General features: G+C 39.1%; 1 pseudogene; it reads left to right on the top strand.

The window, feature by feature from the left end:
• Positions 1-1,940: 1,940 nt before the first annotated feature.
• LOC103630883 (parkeol synthase-like) lies at positions 1,941-20,693 on the top strand (annotated as a pseudogene).
• The last annotated feature ends 1,888 nt before the right edge of the window (positions 20,694-22,581 follow it).

Here is a 22,581-nt window from a genome sequence, read left to right as displayed (position 1 = left end):
TTCCCCACGGGGGTTTTTATGCATGATGATTACAAGCATATTTTCTTTTGGAGTTCAATATGAGTTTTACTCATAATCCAAAAGACATTGTGTACTCCTTATTTTTCCCACAGGGTTTTTGAGGAGATGGTATAATGAAAGACAAATTGCAGATGATCAAATGGACTTGGATTGATCAAGGGGGAGTGTTACAAAATATTGTGTACAAAGTGATCAACCCCTATCTGACAGTTTTCTCCCAAAGGACACACCCCTTGGGAGACACTGCATCCATTGTATATAAGAGATCCTATCTGCAATAAAGTTGACAACTGTCATTCCCTCTGTTCACTTGTCTGCCACTGAACCCTAACAGATTTCTCTCAAAACGCTCAGCATGCCACATCATCTGCATTCAATGCGCCACATCAGCATACATCATCTTCCACCAAACCAACGATTAATATCAGCTGTCCACTTGATCTTCTTTTCATCTCCACCAATATATGCAGATGCAAACAGTCACCGTAGTGGCTTAACATTATTAGCATAAAAGCTCCAGTGCAACACATGAAAGTCTACCGAAAAGCTCTCTCAAATCTCGCAGCAACGCGCGGGGAATCACCTAGTTACTTAGTAAAATTCAAGCACAAGTTTTCAACCTCTGAGAGAATATAGATATTTTTTAAAATTATATTTTATTGATGCATCGTTCCCGGGAAAATGGATCCGCGTAGCGGATGGTGAATAATGACCCCTACTTAGGCCCCAGTGTAGACGTGGATGAAACTAGGGAATGTTGTCTAGGATTAGATGATAATGTAGTCTAAGAATAGATGTTGGTGCATGGGTATGGTTCTCGTAGGCCAGTACCGCCTGATGCAGAGGTATGGGCTGGCCGAACGTATGGGTACAGTGTACGCCTCTGCGCAGAGTAAATCTATTCGAATAGCCGAGGCTCGCGGTTATGAGCCCACATAGTTAAAGCTCCCGGCGATTAGATTTCATATTGTATGATTGGTGAGACAGGGCAGTGGCCCTTAGAGAGAGTGATAAGGCAAATGTCATCTCAGGAGGACCCCCCGTGGTCTCTGTGTTTATTAAAACTCCGAAACTGGAAAAATCGGAACCGAAACAAAAAAAACCGGAACCGATCAAACCGTAATATTCTTCGGTTACCATTCTTCAGAAACCGAAATTTAATTCGGTCTTCGGTTTAAACCGAAAAAACCGAACTTTAAACCTAATAGCTGCTACACCATACAACAAAAGCTGTCGGCTCATGGGCTCGCGACAATCTGCTGGCTGCTGCTCAGAACCCAATAGCTCATGGGCTCACGCCAAAGCTGTTGGCTGTTGCACCATAGGCTCATGGGCTCACGCAAAGTTTCCGGTGTTGAGTCATGGTGTCATGTGTCCCTGTTAAAAAAACACATCTTCACTTGAGCCCATGCACGCACTTGCTTTCTTTTCAGTTCCAGTTTCACTTTCTACCCTCGCCTGCGTGCATCGCATCGGCCCGGCCGTCGCGCTCTCTCACTCTCTGCGCTCCTCCTCCTGCTGCTAATTAATTGATGGAGGTGCCGGTTCGAGCAGGGGAGCCGGAGCCTGGAGTGGCTTCACGACCATGTGTGCCGCTGAGCGCTGAATCGGGCAAATCGGTTTTTTCGGTTAAACCAAAAACCGAACCGAAGTTATAGGTTAACCGAATAATCAGTTTTTCTTTTTCTAAACGGAATTTCGATTGTCATTTTCTAGAAACCGAACTTTAAAAAAAACCGAACCGAAAAATTTGGATTAACCGACTGCCCAGCCCTACCTCCGACCACCTTTTGTTTTGGCGTGTGCAGCTCGGAGACTTTCCAGAGAAATCGCGTGTGTGTACGATTAAAAAAGGGAAGATGAGGAGTCTGCGTCGGAGAAGGCTGGTTGAATAAGAAGGGACACGTGGACGGTAGGATATGGCACAGGTATGCAATCAAACGGACTGTGAAAAATGACCGACGTGGCGTAGCTAGATTTGCATCGTCGGGGCCTGCTTTAATATATAGAAAATAGAATAGAATAGAATAGAAATAGAAACGACGGGACTTCGCCGAGCACCGCTTCGAACGCAAGCATTCTGGTGACCTCCTCATGCGGATCCAGGTGTGTCCCATGCATGTGTTTTAATTATTACGTAATCTCAGTAAAAGAAAAACAGAACATATATATGATAGCACCATGCATGTAGCGTACGTGGTGAGTTTTTTTTATGACCTCATATAAAAAAGGTATACGTAGTAGACGAGTTAATGTCTGGGACCATGCATGGACATACCTCTCCCACCGATCGCCTTGTTTTGGAAGACAGAAACGTACGTTTCGTTATTGAAACTCGTCAACTCTTACTGATATATTCTACCCTGGAGTGTTTGCGGACTACTACTTCGTAGTCCGTGTTACGTAGAATGTTTGATACTATCTAGGAGTATTAGATATAGAGTAATTATAAAACTAATTACATCGCCGGAGCTAGAGTACTTTGCGAGACAAATCTATTAAGTCTAATTAATCCATTATTTAGCACATGTTTACTGTAGCACACATTGTCAAATCATAGGCTACTAGTTAGGTGCCCGTGCGTTGCAACGGCACGCAAAATGTTTGATAAAATATTGGTGCACAACGATTATATGAAAATGAACGAATATGCTTTGTGTGAACCCCAAAAAAGAATTGCAATGCAACAATGAACAAATGGCATACGATGATGTGGGGAACAATACCAATCCATGGATGAGAGGACTCTTGCACTATGCTAAAACAGATGGACACCAGAAGGAATGTTGCATAGAATCCTGACAATGAAACCATACAAATACACACTACTAACTACAATATAACAAGGCAAAGATATGCACTACCAACTATATGCGTCCATCACTTCCAGCCAGTGCCACACTCAAACCACCTGTTTTGCTGCGAGTGTCACCATTGAGTAAGCGACTATTCGAACCCATATTTTCAGTTTTTTAATTGTATTATCCTTCCAAGCTGAGATGGAAAGCTTATACTATAGCATAGTCATTCTTCCTTTCATCAGAAGTCAAGTTGACATAGATTGAAGGCAAATGAAACCAAAGAGAAAAGTAATGGAAATATGTAAAATTCAGTGGATGAGTTCTATATGATTTTTACTACATTAAGATAAAAATGTTGTGACATGCTCTTGCAGTTTGTACTCACGCACAAATGAATATGCGCTCCTAAGTCCCATGTTTATCCTGCCTATATCAGATGAAAACTGAAAACAAATACAACCTTGCACCCATGCACCAATAACTATGCACTCCTAAGATCCATGTTTTTATCTTGCCTAGATGAGATGAAAACTGAAAACAAATACAACCATATATTTATCTAAAACTAAGTTGACAAAAAAATTCAGCCTTGCACGGGCATTTGCTATTGTAGGTCTGCAAAGGAAGGATCAAGCACCAACCTCAGCCCAAATTAGGGGCATTTACTTGGGCGAGGCACCCTCAAACCCAACGATATCATCTTTTGATGTCACCATTCCCATGAATGTCTTCATGAACTACACCATTGCTAAAACCCATTCGTGGAGGAATCACATGCTAATCAATACAAATACAGATTAATGGATTTTAATTCTTTATGTTGAACATACTTACTACTTCGACTACATATTTCACCTGTGAGATTCAAAAACCAGCCACACTCAACCATGAAAACTTGACTCGTCATAAGGAACTCCTCCCAGGTAAATAACCAATGATGTTTACTTGGCCACCTCATGTAACCTTTTGTTATTCAATTTATATTTCTTCTGTAATTTCCATCCTATACAATATAGAATGTGAACCATAAAATAATATATTGGTAATTATATTTATTGCATGTATGTAGGTAATAAAGCAAGCACAAACCCGGTATCTGTTTCACTGTTTTGGAAAAATAAACTGACATCATGCGATGCCAGTGATAGTTAGTTAATATTGCTGATAGAAAAAACCTTTATAGGCGCAAACCTAGTATGTATTTCATGTCATTGCTATTAAATGAAACGTCCAGAATCTGAAATTTCAAATATTTTAACCAACCAAATTGAATTAACTTCCTTACCATGTACTTAGCATCAACAAAAGGGTCATCCACAGCCACAACTTCAATATCGTCCCTGCTTGATGCAATTCACATGACCAACCTACAAATCCACCCAAAACCTACAGCAACAAGAAAAGGGAGCAAGAGCAATCAAAAATAAAATCTGATATAGTTCTCCTAGTTCATACTTGCATCGAACTGTGAACTCAGAAAGCCAAGAATGGTCTATTTTTAGAGTCCCAAGAGTGATATATTTGCTAAATGTACTTAGCTAGTGCAACAAATACTAAACCGAGAACTAAAAACTACCTTTGTAAAACCTTAAAACAAAACATCGCAAGTGGTGTGTGGTTGCAATGTGCACTAAATATTAGTGAGAAAGGCTAGTCAAGCCGAAGACAGAAAACACTGACCAGCAAGGCCAAAGGTGATCAATGGTTGACCTGCCACATTCAGATTACAATACGATAGTTTTCATTCACGTCAATTTAGCCCCTACGGTTGTACATAAATAACTCATCGTTGATTCGATATTTGTCTTCTCGCCACTTGATTATTTTGCATAGAAACAAAGGGAGAACAAAACTATAACTCCACCGTAGACTGCAAAATTCACACAAGATGATTGGTCGGTGGGTGCAACAGCTGCTTATGTGGCACGACAGGGGCGCCTGCATAGCTATCTCCCTCGTCAGCTCGATGCACCTCACACTTCAATTCACAAGAAGTTAGATAGGTTGGACCAATGTCTAAAACTACGCTTCAATTCACAGAACCTACAATATATCAGCAAGGCACGTTAGTGGAGGGCACCTGCAATGTGCTAGGAATCACACATCACTACATAAAGGGTGAGAACACTGCAATTAATCAAAACAATGTACATCAAGGGTGAGAACACTGCAATGCTACATTTCAATTCAAAGTTAGCATAACATAGCTACATGCATTGGTAAGTGCTGGTGAGAAGAAGTGAAATTGGCATAAAACTGTCTTAACAAATAGTTCAGTGCCTGACAGGAGCTAGATTAATCAATATGTTTCTTCCCATCATTTTGTTATTGTATGCATAACTGGAAAATGAATTTGTTCTTTATCCATCAGCAGTTAATGATGTTCTCCGTGATTCCGTGCCTGTCAATAGAGTTGTTGAAGGATATCAGATTTAGATTGGATTCTCTCTTTGTTGTTCTTCTGTCTTCACTTAGTTCAGACACATGCCATGCATAATGAAATGACAAAAACTGAGAAGTATATATTTCTAAGATGGCAAAATCCAAATTATAGGTGTTTTGAATTTCAAGGTGTTCAAGGTACATGTGCCTGAACTATAATTTTTTGTAAATTTATAACTTGTTGAATGAACATCTTATTTGTATATCATGTGTTACAGGGTTACTATCCAAGGAAAACGAAATCCTCTTTCTCCCCAAGTCTTCTCACTTATTTCCCTTCTGCTATTCTTCAAAGCGTCCCAAATTCTCTTTTTTTTTGTATTTGCTCGCACTAAATCCCAGAACTCATCTAATCGGAGATGGGATGCAAGGGTTTATAAATATATATACTTTCTTCCACTGAAACATTCATTTTCTGCTCCCCTCAAGTAGTTGAACCCTTTTTGAATAATGTTGTAAAACAATCCTGTCTGACAGAGACAAGATCTTTACCAATTCTTTGTAGACTCTATTGTTCAACCTCATTGGCACTAAACTGCAACTCAGTGCTGCTTATGGTTCCCAAACCAATAGCCTAATAACCAGACTGAGAGTATCAATCATTTATTCCTTGTGCCTACATAGTTTTTGCACACAACACTTTATTTCACATGGCCCCTGGGTGTTCACTTTCAGTGTATTATTTGGTTTTGAACTGCCACAAGGGTATGTTCCTGTTTTGTCTGAAGGCACACATAAGTGACTTCTGAAATGCTACAGGAGCGAAAACAATTTCCAGATTTGTTGTTAAGAGCACAAAACAAGATGAAACTATGTGCTATTTTGGACATGTCTGAGATTTTCACTTCCTAGATGGAGAAAAGGTTTAGTTCAAGCTTCAGTCTCATACTCGAACTTTGGTTGCCCACCGTCCATTCCCCAATTTGGCACTATTGTATGTGGCCCTTTTCACCATCTTCAAATGCATTGGATCTTCTACTAACAAATGTGGCCTCAACCTTGTCGCACTAACATACATGGAACACCAACCTGTTATGATTAGCTGGCACCTAGTCTCCATTTCTTGCACATGGACAGAGAATAAAAATGAGGAGCTTTTGGACATCTACCATACCACCACTATTACTGGAATCTCACACAAGGAAAAAAATGTGCTGGTGAGAAGTGAAATTGGCATAAAATTGTCTTAACAAATAATTCAGTGCCTGAGAGGAGCTAGATAAATCCATATCAATAATGGACCAAACTGCTTGTTAGACTATCAGTCACGACAGAAGTGAAATTGGCATAAAGCTAGACGGCAACCTCTATTCAATAATCAGTGCCTTGCTACTCCCAGATCCTATCGCTCGGTCCAGCTTCCCCTAGACCTTGCAGCAGCTATGCGGAGCTCCTGGGGAGCGAGCAGATGCTGTCGTCCAGCGGACCTTGCAACAGCTACACCGACACGAACGAACCCCTCAGATCCGGGAATGCGGGTTCCTCGCCGAATCGCGAGATGAGGAGCACGGAGCAGGAGAGGGCACCGTACCTTGACCTTGCAGAATTCCGCGGCGAGGGAGTAGGAGAAGGCGACGACGCTGAGGAGCACGACGATGCCACAAACAGCGGAGAGGGAGTAGGGAATTCCGCGCGTGCCTTTCCTCCGTTTGTCTCTCGTAGGAAGGGAGTGGGATGGGGACTACGACGGGCATCTTGCGGGCGGGGAAGAGACGCCTATGACGGGGCGGGGCGAGGATGGGGGCATGGCAGCCCTGGATTTCCGGCGAGGTGGCGAGGGCTTGGAATTGCGCTTTCCATCGAGTTTGAGCGTAGCGAGCTTGAGGATGGTGGAGCCGCGGAGGCGGACACGGAGGATCCCTGAATGTCGCCTTCCATTCACGAAGAGCGAGGCGGAGGCGAGGATGCCGGGAGCGAGATTGGCGCGGGGGAGGGCGAGGGCGAGGGCGGAGCCACGGTGAAGCCGGTGGACGCCCTCGCTATCAACATATAGAGTAGTAGGGATTTATGCCTAATAGATTCGTCTCCTTAAATAGCCTCCGACTTTTAATTTTATAATTAATCTATATTTAATACTCCTATATAGTATCTAAACACCCGATGTAACTGTAACTACATTGTAATCCTTGAAAGCAAACGCTAGAAAGGGCACCGTGGTTCTTTGAGATACGACCCAGATCGGCTCAGTTTTAAATAATATATAAGATGACACATCTGTTCAACATTAAATCAGTACAAACGGGCCGAGCTCTATCTTTCAGATTACTCTGTAATGAGATTGTTGTAGACCGCAACTTGCTTAACTAATTGTGTTGTCTTTTGTGCACTACGCTAAAGAAAACCCTCATAATCATCTGGGCGACCTTCCGGCAGTGAAGCTTCAAGAGAATGACGACGTTACGGAGGAAGCCGTCTGGACCTCTGTGAAACGGGCTGTAAACCGTGTATATGTAATTTGCAGGCACATGATGGACACTGGCCTGCGGATTATGTGGGACTTCTCTTCCTTTTGCCAGCTAGGCTTGGTACCTGCTCCAACTTGTTTCGTTGCATGCCACTAAGTGACTACTTTGTATGTATGCATGCCTTATTTAACTGTCGTTGTTGATGTGCGTGCTATAAGTTTGATTCGATTTATATAAAATACGTGCAACATTTATATCCCAAATAAATTTATTAAAAAACTGATCTTTCCGGTAATATTAATTATGTACCACGAATATTACTATCTTTTAATATATATTTAGTAAAAATTGTTTTTAGGGAAACGAAAACGACAGATATTCAGGGATAGAGAGAGTACACAGGCATGCGACCTTGTTTCTTTCATTAATATGATTTTTTTTGGCTTCTAGCTTGCTACGTAGTACACTACTATAAAATCGATTTTCAAACACGGGAGCCTTTTTCTTTAAGGCGGGTCAATTTACGGAGCGGCCTCTACAGCAGCCTCCAAAATGAGCTACCTCTAGAAATGCATTTGTAGAGAGGCGGCGGTTGTTCCGGCCACATCTACAAATGCCTCTATTTTTAGATGCGGCTCTATTTCTAGCTGCACCTAGAAATTGATTTTTAGAGATGACTCTATTTCCGCCCGCCTCTAAAAATAGGAGCTACATAACAAAATTTGAATTTTTCAAATGACCTCGGATAAAGAAACGAACAAAACGAAAGTTATAGATCTCAAAATTTATGCAATTTTGAAGTTGACAACGTTTTGATTTGAAATCATCTATGCATGCAAAAATCACGTTTGAATTTCTCATATTTGAAATTCAAATTTTCAAATGAGAAATAACCAAAACAAAAGTTATAAATCTTGAAAAGTTATATAACTTTGTAGTTGACAACTTTTCATTTGAAATCATCTATGCAAAGAAAATCTTCGTTTGAATTTCTCACATTATAAATTTAAAATTTTCAAATGACCTCGAATGGAAAAACGACCAAAGCAAAAGTTTTAGATCTTGAAAAATTATGCAAGTCTGTAGTTGATAACTTTTTCATTTGAAATCATCTATACATGAAAAATCTCCGTTTGAATGTCTCACGTTTGAAATTCAAAAGTTTCAAATGACCTCGGACGGAGGAACAGCCAAAACCAAAGTTGTAGATCTCAAAAAGTTATAAAATTTTATAGTAGACATCATTTTCTTTGAATTCGTTTAGGATCTCAAATACTCATTTCAAAACCAGATAAAGATAAAATGAGGAGAACGAATATCCTAAATGGACACAAGTGTTGTATAGGTGGAGTGGCCAGGGAACGACATGCGGCTGCTTGGTGGAGTCTTTCGGGGTTAAAATTCTTTTTGCTATTTTTTCAATCTAAATTTGTGATTTCTGGACAACGATTTGTAGAGGCGGCTCAAAATGCAGTCGGCTTCACAAATCGATTTCTAGAGACGGTTCTTGTTCCCAGCCGTCTCTATAAATCCTATTTTTTGAGGCGGCTCGAAAACCACCTGAAACGGAAGAGCATAGGTGGCTGGTCCAACCGCCTCTAAAGAGCTTTTACATAGCAGTGGTAGTAAGAATTAAAGTTACTCATTATGTTTTGACTCCTTACCTATGTGCCCAGATTACAACATTATATGTGAGTGGAGTTCTGAACACTGTTTTATCATCGGAACATCAGAAGGAGATACTTCGGTACATCTACAATCATCAGGTAAGGCTATTTTATTGATAAACTTGAAAGTTGCGTGCTGGGAGAGAGCAAACTTCATTACTCTCCCTGAATATAATGTAGAATGAAGATGGAGGGTGGGGATTGCACATTGAGGGCCACAGCACCATGCTTAGCTCAGCCTTGAACTATGTTGCTTTGAGGTTGCTTGGGGAGAGCCCAAATGGCGGAGATGGAGCCATGGAGAAAAGCCGAAAGTGGATACTGGATCATGGAGGAGCCACATTTACGGCAGCATGGGGAAAAGTTTTGGCTCACAGTAGGGGACATCACTCCTTTGTTTATGGAATTATGCGATTTATGTGTCAACCTTATTCGAACTGGTTTTATTAGTAGAAGTTTCCTTAACTAAGATCTCTTGTTTAAAATATCTCAGGTACTTGGAGTATACGATTGGTCCGGAGTTAACCCGGTACCACCAGAATTTTGGCTACTTCCATATTACCTGCCGTTTCACCCAGGTTCTATTTTGTTTCTATAATTGCATTGTATTATTCATGTATGTTTGTATGTAGTGTTTGTTTGGGTTCATCTATCTATATAGTAGAATCATGTGGAGCACCACAACCAGAATTTTAGACTTCTCCTGTGAGGTGGGTTTCTCTTAGTGCTTTTCTATTCAAAATTTAGTATAAATTTTCCCGTTAAATGTCTCCTAGTGAGATTCCCATGTGTTATAACTCGTGGTACTGTTCTACTACTAATTAAAAATATTAGGAGAAACCCACCATTTTGGTAGGGACATGTCTTACGTACCGTACGAGAACTTTAACTCCTATATGTATATAGCATTGCTCAGATAAATAAGGAGAAAAGATAGAGAGATTTCGGTTGATGACAAAGAGGGAACTATTCTAACTGGCTAGTTACTAGGAGATGGATCAACCAAAGTGCATCTAGGGTTGCTAGTTATTTTATTTTCAAAAATAAAAGTATATATCTATTTGAAGTGATACTTCTTAACATAATGATATAAAGTTTTCCTGCGTGTATGAGAAAAAGATATAGATATCCATGTGACCATGTACGAAGAACTAGTAAATAGAGGAAAAGACTCGTGCCGCAACACCATTAATTGATCCAATAGATCCATCTCCAATCAATAATCGTACAAGTTTTAACTCCATCATAAAATTTTACTGTTTGAACTTGTACAAGTTTTATGAAATTTGTGCCTAGATTTCTATTTTTGTGATATTCTACCGTTACAATGTTGCTTTGTGAGTTTAACCCTTATATTATCTTCATTGTACCAGCCAATAAATCCATCTCCAATCAATAATCGTACCATCATAAAGTTCTAATTTATTTGACGATCTAAATTCATTTAGCACAGGACAATCATGTCATTTTACAAAAAGACACTAAAGTCGATAAAAGCTACGAATTCTTTCTAAGGGGTGTTTAGATCCGGGCTATAAAAACTTTGTGTGTCACGTCAGATGTTCCATGGGATATGGGAAGGATTTTTGGGATAGTAATAAAGAAACTAACTACATAGCTCACCTGTAAACCGCGAGAAGAATTTATTAAGTCTAATTAATCAGACATTAGCAAATGTTCATTGTAGCACAACATTGTCAAATCATGAACTAATTAGACTTAAAAGATGTGTCTCGCAAATTACACGAAATTTGTATAATTAGTTATTTTTCATCTATATTTAATACTCCATGCATATGTACAAACATCTAACATGATGAGTGTAAAAATTTTACGGTGAGAACTAAATAAGCCCTTACTAGGCCATTCTTTTCTAATGCAATAATGATTCACCACTATTGCAGGTCGAATGTCTTGCTATTGCCGAATGGTGTATTTGCCCATGTCTTACATTTATGGTAGGAGGTTCGTTGGCCCAATAACACCACTAGTAATGGAATTAAGGAAAGAGCTGTACACAGACGCCTATGATGAGATTGACTGGAACAAAGCTCGTACTGAATGTGCTAAGGTTGGTATGGGAAAATGATCAGAACCAAGTTAGTATTAGTGTACTATACTATTTTAAAGTAATTTACTATACTATTAAACAACAGTTGATGTAAACATCTAATCCCTCCGTCCCATTAAAAATGTTATTTTTTTTTACTTTTATTAGACATCTTGTTTAACCGTTCGTCTTATTCAAATTTTAGTATATAAACCAGATAGCAAATTTTCTGCATGATGCATATTTACTGGAATTGTATATAATTTTTCCACAAACTGTTAAAATCAGATAATTGGTATTCCCAGAATGGATGAAAAAGTGGTCCTAATAAAGAGCCATTATATCCAAAATGGAATTGGAAATATTAATTAAATACCAATCCAGGGAAATATCCTGTGGAAAGGACGATAGTTCTCTGAATAATATAATCCATAAAAAATAATTGACAAATTTAATAAAAATGAACTATCCTTAAATGTATACACTACCATAAAAACCTAATTTGATAATCCCTTCATCAATGTAAGGGCTTCTTGTATTTTAAGGATAAATAAGCCTAGCAAAAAAAGTGCATGTACCTCTTAATGAAATACCTAAACCACGATGGCACAGTTACGTCTTTCCTTTTCATACATGACATTATAATTAATTGCAAAACAATTGGGTGATCTAAGAGGTTATTTGGAAAACCTGAGAAAGCACATATAAGATGTCATATTTATCTTGCTTTATTACCAAGATGTGGTTTTTTGAACATAGATTCTCTAATGTTTACATGATTTCTTATATGCTCATACTTTAGGAAGATATGTATAATCCGCATTCATTGGTTCTGGGTATCTCATGGACCATTCTCCACAAGTTTGAACCGATTATGTTCCATTGGCCTTGGAGAAAACTGAGGAACAAAGCTCTGGCCTTTATCATGAGGCACATTCACTATGAAGACGAGAGCACTCACTACATCAACCTTGGTGCTGTATCCAAGGTAAACTGAGTAGAATGGTTATTGGAAGTATAGTTCCTGTTTTGAAATTTCATTATGCTAGATTTGTGCAGCAACTTATTGACCTTGTTAAAAAAGTTTACAGAAGTAAGACATAACAATCCATTTGTTTTGGAAAAAAAAATCAATTATCGGTCCATTGACTTTTTACCGGTCCATTAACTTTAAAACCAGGGTACTAGCTTCTAAAGGGAAGTGAGCGTCGGACCCAAAAGCACGAGGGCTGAATTGGGCCATTACAACTTAAACATATGGCTCTACTTAACTTTACACTAGAAAAAACAATAAACTAGCTAGAAATTGTGTACTTAGTTTTCCTAATGTTCTCTACGTACCCAAACCCACAGAGTTTTGCACCCTAGAGCAAAACTTATCAACTAGCCTAAGCTAATTTAGGAACAGTAAAGGCACATAAACAAGAACATGCAGAAACTTAAGGGCTTCTTTGGAACGCAGGAATTTCACAGGAACAATATAGAAATTTTATAGGAATTAGTTCAAAAACACAGGAAAAACGTAGGATTCAGGAAATAATTCTTCAATCCAAAGGAGCCCTAAAGGATGTGAGCAAAGACCACAAGTCTATGACGCAGTTAGGTCTTATATAGGCACTTCATTGTAGCAATCTATATATGATGCAGTCAGGTATTATATAGGTACTTCATTGAAACCAGTCCCTATAATCAAACTATCCAAAATGGTTATGTTGTGTTATATTCAAACTGCAAGAAAACTAAACTTTAGAGATGGGCCTCGTCGGCCGGTAGGAGCCGAGCCGGGTGGGAGGGTCCGCTGCGTGTTTCACGTGTGTGTGTGTGTGTTGATTCTATTCTTTACGTCATAGGCCAGTAGTTAGGTACTAACTTCTATTGAACGTATATGTCTTAATAATGACTGTATTTGTTTCCTAATCGTCATCAATCACTGAAATAGATAATGACTGAGTGAACTGTACACAGGCATTAAGTATGCTTGCTTGCTGGATTGAAGATCCTGACTCAGAAGCATTCAAATGCCATATTGCACGAGTACCTGATTACTTGTGGATTGCCAAAGATGGCATGAAGACGCAGGTAACTAATGATTTGTCATTTTAAAATTAAGTATAAACATTGATCTTATGCCCCATTCCTTGCTACTTCCCTCACATTCCATTCAAGCGGCTACTGTGTCAACAAACATATCATCACGTACACTTTAATGGTGTTTTTGGATAATGGTTTTTGCAAGATAAATTAGGATTTTCATCGAACCTAACTAGTACTGAATGTTTCTAATCTTTTATACTATTATTGTAGTTGAAATGCTATCAATTCCTCTCTACAACTTAACCAAGGAAAACTACTTGAATGTACTAATGTTTAGAAAAGGTAAAGCTACGGAGAAAAGATAACATGGAAGGACTCTACTTAAAGACAGATGCCCATCTATCAGTATGAAATTTCTTCTACCCAGCCACATGTAGTTTCCCAATAAGTCTCATGTAACACAAACTAGCTCCGCACTACAAAAAAAAAAAGCATTTTAGAAGACAGGCAATCTAATTAACAGTAACGGGCAGTTTTAGAAGCCATTCCGGTAAATGGTCCGGTGGGTCTCAGTCAAACGCCCATCTTTGTTAATCATTAGGAGCGGGCGCCCGCTCTATTAATCAAATGATAGAGGTGGACTTTCTAAGATGTCTGCCTCTGAAAATGACTATAAAAAAGACGGATAATCTAAGAACCCACCTCTAGAAATAGATTAAGAGGCCGTACAGTTACGAGTCTCGCCTCTAGAAATTATTATCTAAAACAATCATAAATTTTTCATATAAAATTAGATGAAGACAAACTTTATATTAAAATTATAGATCTCGATACGATCTACAACTTTGTAGTTGGCAAGTTTTCATTTGAAATTATGTATAGCCCCAAATATTTGTTTTCAGTTCTTAGATTTTTGGAATTTCAAATTCAAAATTTTTGTAAAGACCTTGAGTATTGACATGGTCTACGCCAAAGTTAAATGTAGTAGATATGTTTTTTTATTTGAAGTTGATTAGAGTCCTAAATATATGTTTTAAGTTCTCTTGAAATACAAAATCTAGAATTTCTAAACGACCATGAATGTTCAACAGGATCTACAGTAGGTTTGTAGTTGATAAGTTCTTGATTTGAAGTTGTTTAGAGTCTCACATGTTCATTTTAAGTTCTCATATTTTAATATTCAAATTTTTGAAATTTTCAAACACACTCTCAGATGGCGATGCCCTATTCCAAAGTTATAGTGCTTAACAAGATCTAAAACTTAGTAGAAGAAACTGTTTTCATTTAAGATGATATATAAAAGAGATGTGTTATGACTTCTTAGGCCTTCATGGGGTTTCAACATTCTCATTAATTGTTCACTGCAGATATACGATGGCAGCCAGGTGTGGGACGACGCAGGTTTCATGATTGAGGCCCTTTTGGCTACCGGCCTCGTCAAAGAGCTTTGATCAACTCTACAACGAGCACATTCCTTTATTAAGAATTCGCAGGTATATATATCCATGGTACTAGACCTCAGTTTTTATCAGTAAAATCTCAATGTCATTTGGTATTACTTATAAACAAGGAGTTCTTTTACTATGAAGTTGCTTGAAAATTGCCCCGGAGATTTGAACTACTGGTATCGCCATATTTGCAAAGGTGGATGGACATTTACTACAGCTGATGATGGTTGGCAAGTTTCAGATTGCTCTGCAAATGGACTAAAGGTGAAAATTATTAATTTCTTCCTCGTAACCGGTAAAAAAGTTTTATCATCTAATTTGGCTTCTTTCACCACGTCTATCAAGTATATTTTGTGCTCATGCATTCAATTAAACAAAGTTTAGCTTTCACATGCACAATAATAGTATACAAAAGTTTAGCCTACACGCCTAGCTCCAACTCCACAAAGTATCTATATATCTTGACCATGACATCGGTGAGCAAGCTCGTGATCCTGCACCTCAGCAAGGAGGGCGACGAGGCAGGCCTCGAATGCAATCTTCCTACTACCGAGCCTCGGTGACGGCGTAGCAATATCCGTGTCATCATCCGACATTATATACTTCTTTAGGGACGACAGGGGTCGCTACGTAGTCTGCGGCGGCCGCCACACGTTGGCCAGGGACTTGTGCGACCTATAACATGAGTGCATAAGGAAAACAAAATAGCCTTGTCCCTATCCACTTGTTCTGTGATTTGATCTACTTCTACGTACCCTTTCCCATTGTCTTGTTGTCCTAACATATATACATGTTAAGAAGCAAGACATATCTGAAAATAATAACTTGAAACCAGAGTGCAGCTAGAGAACTGAGATCATATATATATATAATTGCCTATATATAGAAAGTAGTTCTAAGGGATGGATTTTCCTACTGACATCTTGAATCAAAAGTAGATAATTAGTTGTTTTCTTCAAAAGGTTAAATGGCCAAACTAGATTTAATAAAATTTTGAAAGACTTAAGAGATTAAAATGGTTTCAGTTATAGTGTTGGCTCAAGCTCACACCAGAAAACTGAAATATATTTAAATTCAAGGAAAATTTTTAATATTTTTTTTGTTACAGTGCCTATAGAAATGTAGCTGTATGTAGAATCTCTCGTTATTCATTTTTTTCATACCACAACATTAAACGATAGAAGCCAACAACTTATTATATGACCACATGCATATAGATAAATTTTCTAAAACTCTACACATAGAACATTTAAGTTTCATACAGTTTCTTTATGAGCAGCTCCTCTTTGATGAGCATTGTGTCTAAAATGTTTATGGTGATTAACATACACAGAATAATAATGGTGGATTTTCAGCATTTGAACTCACCAGATCTTCAGCATGGTTCGAGGTGAGAATTTGATTATATTTTTTTTTTGGATCCTCCATTCTTGGGTTATTATGTTTGTATGTGTTCCAATAATGTAGAAAATACTTTTGCCATGCTGCTTTGGTCCGTAAATAAGAGCATTGAAGATAGAAAGGGTAATGCACATGAACGTTGATATATATATATATATATATATATATATATATATATATATATATATATATATATATGTTGCAAGTTGTGTGCATTCTTATTATATAAACGGAAATACAAAGCAGTAGTAAACCATAACTATTACATGTTCTATAGAAAACATAGATTGTTAGATGTACAACACCTAGTGAACATCTCTATATCCTAGATTAAATGAGAAACAAATTAAGGCAATTGTAATGAAACACTGCAAATGGTTGATATATATATTGTCTAGATCGACCTAACCGAAACCCGTCAAAATCAGTTCGCACAAGTCCTAGTTGTGGCCAGACATAGTCAAACCAGTAGAACCACTCCCAGCCATGACAAAGCACAATCCACAGTAGTGCCTAAATTAGTTCCAACCAGTCGGCCGGAACCCAGTTTGAACAAGCCTATGCCTCCAAAATCTCCTTAGGTAGAACTGGCCCGCATACGCATAGAACCTCTATTAAACTTTTATTCTCGGTTCATGTAAAGGGTTAATATGGAGGTGTCACGTTTAGTGCGACAAGGATTATAAGCTGACCCTCATAAACTTATAAGGTGCAGTGGTACTATACCCACCAACTACAACTCCACGTGTGGGCCAAGTAACCCATTTTGAACCAGCCTCAGTAGAGTCCAAACCCATTCGGAACTAGATGCTATAACACATTGACTTTTTAGTTCTTATACTTCCACTTTGTCCTATACAATATAAACTCCAATGATATGCGATTGAGTTGACAGGTATGTCGAATGTGTCATCAGCAATTCAAGCTCTAGCCCTATTCAGAAAACTTAACCCTGGGCACCGCAAGGAAGAGGTGGAAAATTGTGTCAGCAAAGGGGCTGATTTCATTCAGAATATTCAAAGAACAGATGGTTCATGGTTAGTATTTGACATGCTTTCTACTTATTAACTGTAATTGTTCCGAACCTATATATACATGTTCTAACAGGTACGGCTCTTGGGGAGTTTGTTTTACCTATGCCGCATGGTTTGGGGTGACTGGACTAGTTTGTGCTGGTAGGACGTTTGAGAACTGTACTGCGATCAAAAAGGCATGTGATTTTCTCTTGTCAAAAGAGCTTCCTTCAGGTGGCTGGGGAGAGAGCTGGTTGTCAGCTCATAATGAGGTAAGTTTTACATCAATCTATCGGTTTGTGCATAGTAAAAAAAAAAAAAAAATGTACTCATAGAGAGTACCAAAATCCCTAAACTGCAAGATCTGACCAATCATCTTCTTGCTTGCATTCAATTAGGTTTACACAAATCTTAATGGTAACCGACCTCATGGTACGAACACTGCATGGGCCTTGCTGGCACTAATTGAGGCTGGACAGGTCTGCTTTTTTTGTTTAACATTTTGTTTCTTGGATTTTCACTATGATGTGGGCATTCGCAAAATAAACTATTTGATGTCTCTTATAGGCTGAAAGAGATCCAGTGCCTCTGCATCGAGCAGCAAAGGTTTTGCTCAACTTACAGTTAGAAGATGGTGATGAATTCCCACAGCAAGTAAGTAAAAGCAGATGCCACTGACGGGTTGATTCACTGTCATTAGAAGACACCAAGAGATGATATTACTAAACTATAAACTAAGATGGTAATAAGGTCAATGGATAAGCACTAATGCTTTCTTCTACCTTCCTATAAATGCTAGAGGAGAAAACTGATTAAATTTCAAACAATACTAATTTATTCTTATAGGGTGTTAATCGTTCATTAAAGACACATCACTAAGCCTTTGATTGTGGCGACATAATTCTTACAAAATTCCTAATAATCTTTCGCATATACTTTTATAACTAAATTCACAAAGTTGGAGGATTACTACTGCATGCTTCTCAAAATGGAAGCTACTCTAGACTACTAGCCCAAATGAATCTACCCAACCAAAATTTATAGCTCGTGAGGAAGTATTCTTGATTATAATGAGAACCGTAGTGCCAAGCTTGATATAACCATGATGTTCAATGTATTAAATCATATTGGATGTAGGCATACTCTCGCAATATATTATGGAGAATGTTTGCACACGTCAAAAATTAATCTAATTTCAGGAGAACTCAAGCAGAGCACATACCTATATTTACATCTTTGAAATTGCATAAAAACAATAGTTTAATAATAATACTATGAACTAGTAGTGATATATACCTAGCAGTTTCAAATCCATGGGTTGGCAACTAAACAAACTAACCTATACAAAAACAATGTTAAATCAAAGTTCCATGGAAATTAAATCCATAGATAGGCTTGTTAGGAATACCAAATACCACTAATATCTATATTCGTCAACCAAATGCCCCAGGAGATAAGTTTGTATAGGCAGGAGAATGCTATATAGTGGTTGTGGAATGATAATTGCAGTAAAAATAATGAATGGATGAGCATGATTTTTATTTCGTATATAAAATATGAACATCAGAGTGTGAAGCATCTCCATTATATTTGTTTTAGATAATGGAAAAATAGTTCCGGCCTTCTCCTCCTTAGAGGGTCCGAGCCAATCTCCATTATATTTGTATATCTTTAGATCCTTGATCACATCATAATTTTTATGAGTAAACAAATGAATCTTGTTGATTTTATGGCATTATGTTTGCCATCAGTAACATTACTAGAATAAAGAATGAATAACAGCAGATTCACATTACCCTTAATTCTAATATGTTTTGGCCTTAGTACGCGCAAATATAATTCTTGTAAATGTGATGTGAGATTATGCTTGTACAGATATTTTGTATTAGAAAAATGTCTAATAACACCATCATGTGTCCCTGTGTGATGACTTGACCCAGAATTCTAGCCAAGCCCACAATGTCCTATGAGCTCAAAAGTAGGGACTACCACTTCCGCATCCCCTCTACCCAATCGTGGACAACTCTAAGGCAAGCATCCCTTAATCCTTCACGATGCTCTACACCACGTCCCTCCGTGGGGTCCATGCCACCTTCAAGGTCTATAACGCCTTCTGCACGGTGCTACTCCATGGTTGTTCGTGCGAGGCCATCGACAGCGCAAAGGATGAGTGGAGCTGGGATACAATGAGCAACACTATTAGAGCATCTCCAACAGCTCCCCAATATCATCTCTCATCCCCATAAAACTATTAGATTGGGGGAGATGAGACAATTTCATTGCTCCAACATATCCCCAATAGGTCTCTCTTTTATTGGTGATCACCAAAAAAACCTCTCATCTCCCCTCAAAAAAAGGGGGAATTGCATCTCCTCCAATAATGATGGGACCACAACAACTACCATCTTTTTCTTTCCACATCCTCTATTATGAAAAGGCACTATTGATGATCACCAAAACCATTTTATTGAGGGTAAAATATTGGTGAGCTGCTAGAGATGCTCTGCGGGGTGTCATGTGGCTGGCCGAGAAGTCATTCTACGTTAAGGAGAGAGGGGGAGGGCTGAGGCAGGGACAATTAGAGTGCATTCATTCCCCCCTGACAAGTGGGCCAGGCTAGCGTGGCACGCCACTATGGCAAAATCACCGGGGGAGGGGGGGGGGTCATTTAGACAATATTGTGCAGTTCAGTGTGTAGAATACTAGGTTTAATAGGTTGAAACCTGAAGTAAGCACACTAGGATAAATGCCAATATGTTATATATACTTTTTCCTTTTGTGTTGTATGCATTATAGAATATGGTCAGATAAAAAAACTATTTTATATATACTAGGATGCATTATGGAATATGGTCAGATACAAAAAAAAAACTCTTTTATATATACTAGGATGTATTATAGAATGTGTGTTTCAAATCAACAATGATTAATCTATGGTATCCAAGTTTTTGTATAGATAACGTGTACATATGCAGGATTATCTATATAAAAACTCTTTTATAGTTACTTTATGCAAAGGATCCCATTTTGATTTATTATCATTTACAACATTATGCTGATAAAAATGTATACAACAGGAGATCATTGGAGTTTTCCTACAAACTGCCATGGCTAGTTACTCCACTTACAGGAATATCTTTCCTATCTGGGCTCTCACAGAGTATCGCCGTCAGGTGTTGCTTGCAGGCAAGAAATAGGAATATGATTTAAAAGTTTTGGGGTTTGTCCTGCTTGCAAAAATATGCATTTAACCCCAAGTGGATTGTAATATCTATATTTATTAGCTTTGAATTCGGTTGTAAGATCTGTAATAATAAATACCACATTTGATCATATATAGGTTTCATTCACTTTAATTTGCTTCGGCAGAAGCTAACAGAATATGATAATGTGAATGGATCCTGTCTTTGAAGAATAATAACAAGCTCTTGAATATCACACTCTTTGCCCTCAAATTACAAACAAAACCCATCACTCTAATTGAATCTTCATCATCTTCTTCCACCTCCCTTGGCTTCACATCACCAATTGGCATATTTTTCATTGCATTGTCCAATCTGGTACCTCTCACATCATCATCTAGATTTTCTTGTTTCATTGTGAGATATTTGTTTCATCAATCTCGACATCATACACTTCTTAAACTATGCTGTGGGTTTTGCTGTGCACTCTAAGCTTTGCTATTTATTGCATAACCAAGAAAGAATCATTCATCACACTTCCTTTCAAATTTGCTCAATCACCCAAATACCCGAAAGTGTGAAATGTTTGGTTTCCTTCGCTAAGAGCTCCATCCATTGTGTGCACCAGGAAAAATACACACGAGAATTTGTCTCTATTAGAATCAAGGGCTAATAAAATACCTAGATCAGATCCGATGGTCGATGGAAGAAGTTTGATGATAGGCTTCTCACCCACCTAACCCCCTCGTCCCTCCCCTCCCTCCGCCTCAAGCTCCCCACGCAAGCGCCATCGGCCACGGTTCGATTCCCTCTGGCTTTGTTTTTTTTTCCCGCAAAAAATCATACTACATCATCCTCTCCTCTCCCCTCCCCTCCCTCCCTGTCCCGCGCCTCTTCATGTCCCGCTGCTAGGTTCCCCACCGTCACACTGCCGAATCTTCTCACCGAGGGTGGCCACCGCTGGACCCAGGATAGCAGGATTTGAGCCGCCCCTCACCAAGCCACGTAGAGCCATGCTTGACGCCTCGCTCTAGGTCATACGACAGTCGACGGTGGCCCTCGCCAGGCCTTGCGGAGCCATGCTAGACGCCCCGCTCCAGGCCGCGAGGAGCCACGCTCGACGACCCGGCTGCTCGTTGCATGCCGCACGGAGCTGATCTCGCCACCGCGCTCCATGCCGCAAGGCGGCGCCCCACGCCAGGCTGCGCGGAGCCGCACTCGACACCCCGCACCGGGCCACACGGCGGCGCCCTCGCTGGATCTCTGCGCTCCTCGTCGCCACCTGCAGGTTGTTCCCTCTCCCTTCCCTGAGCACTTGATGACTCGTAATGCAATAGTTTGTTTTTTTTTCCTTTTTGTTTGTGTGCCATGGAAGGAAACTGAAGGCTTGGCATTTGTAAAAAATCAGCCAAATTGCAGTATGCGATCGTATAGAACAAAATGATTATTGGTGAGATCTTAGATACTAGGCAGTATATTTCTAATTTCATTCTTTTGTTTGTTGATTTGTCCATTATAGTAGAGATGGTTTATGGCTGGAACGTTCCTCTCCGATCGACTTGGAAGTTTTTCAAACAAGCCACCATTATCCTTTCAAAGTCACTGCAAGCGGGCCAAGCAAGTACTGTACAACTTAATCAGTGATTCAGTACATGTTGTGTACCTGTGTTTCCAGCCGTAGCTACTGGATCTGACTAACTGACAAGAGTATGGACGTTCTATTTCCCAGTACAGTGCTTCGATTTTACATTCGCCTGACATTTATATGGTTCGAATGTATTCACTTTATAGTCCAATCTCGGCCCACACAAATATCAATAATCAGCACAAGATAAGTGCTTTGAAAATATAACTTTGTTTCCATAAATTTGGGAAATTTCAAAGAAAACAATCTGTCACATCGTCTCCAGTACAATTTATTGCAAAACAGTCTATGGTGGTCTCTCACTGATGAGACCGACGAGACCGAGTTCTCGCCTGCACAATCCCAACTTCTAATCGTCTCAAACAGTGACCGATCCCTTTGCTTCTGTTGGATCCGAGGCCCGCCGATCAGGTCCGGCGAACAGCGGCGACACCTCCCTAGAACGCAGACACTCACAGAATTTAGAATGGAG

The sequence above is a fragment of the Zea mays genome, chromosome 6, assembly GCF_902167145.1.
Source record: "Zea mays cultivar B73 chromosome 6, Zm-B73-REFERENCE-NAM-5.0, whole genome shotgun sequence".
In the NCBI taxonomy this organism is placed as follows: Eukaryota; Viridiplantae; Streptophyta; class Magnoliopsida; order Poales; family Poaceae; genus Zea; species Zea mays.
Note: the sequence above shows the minus strand (reverse complement) of the source record. Positions and strands in the feature narration are given on the sequence as shown.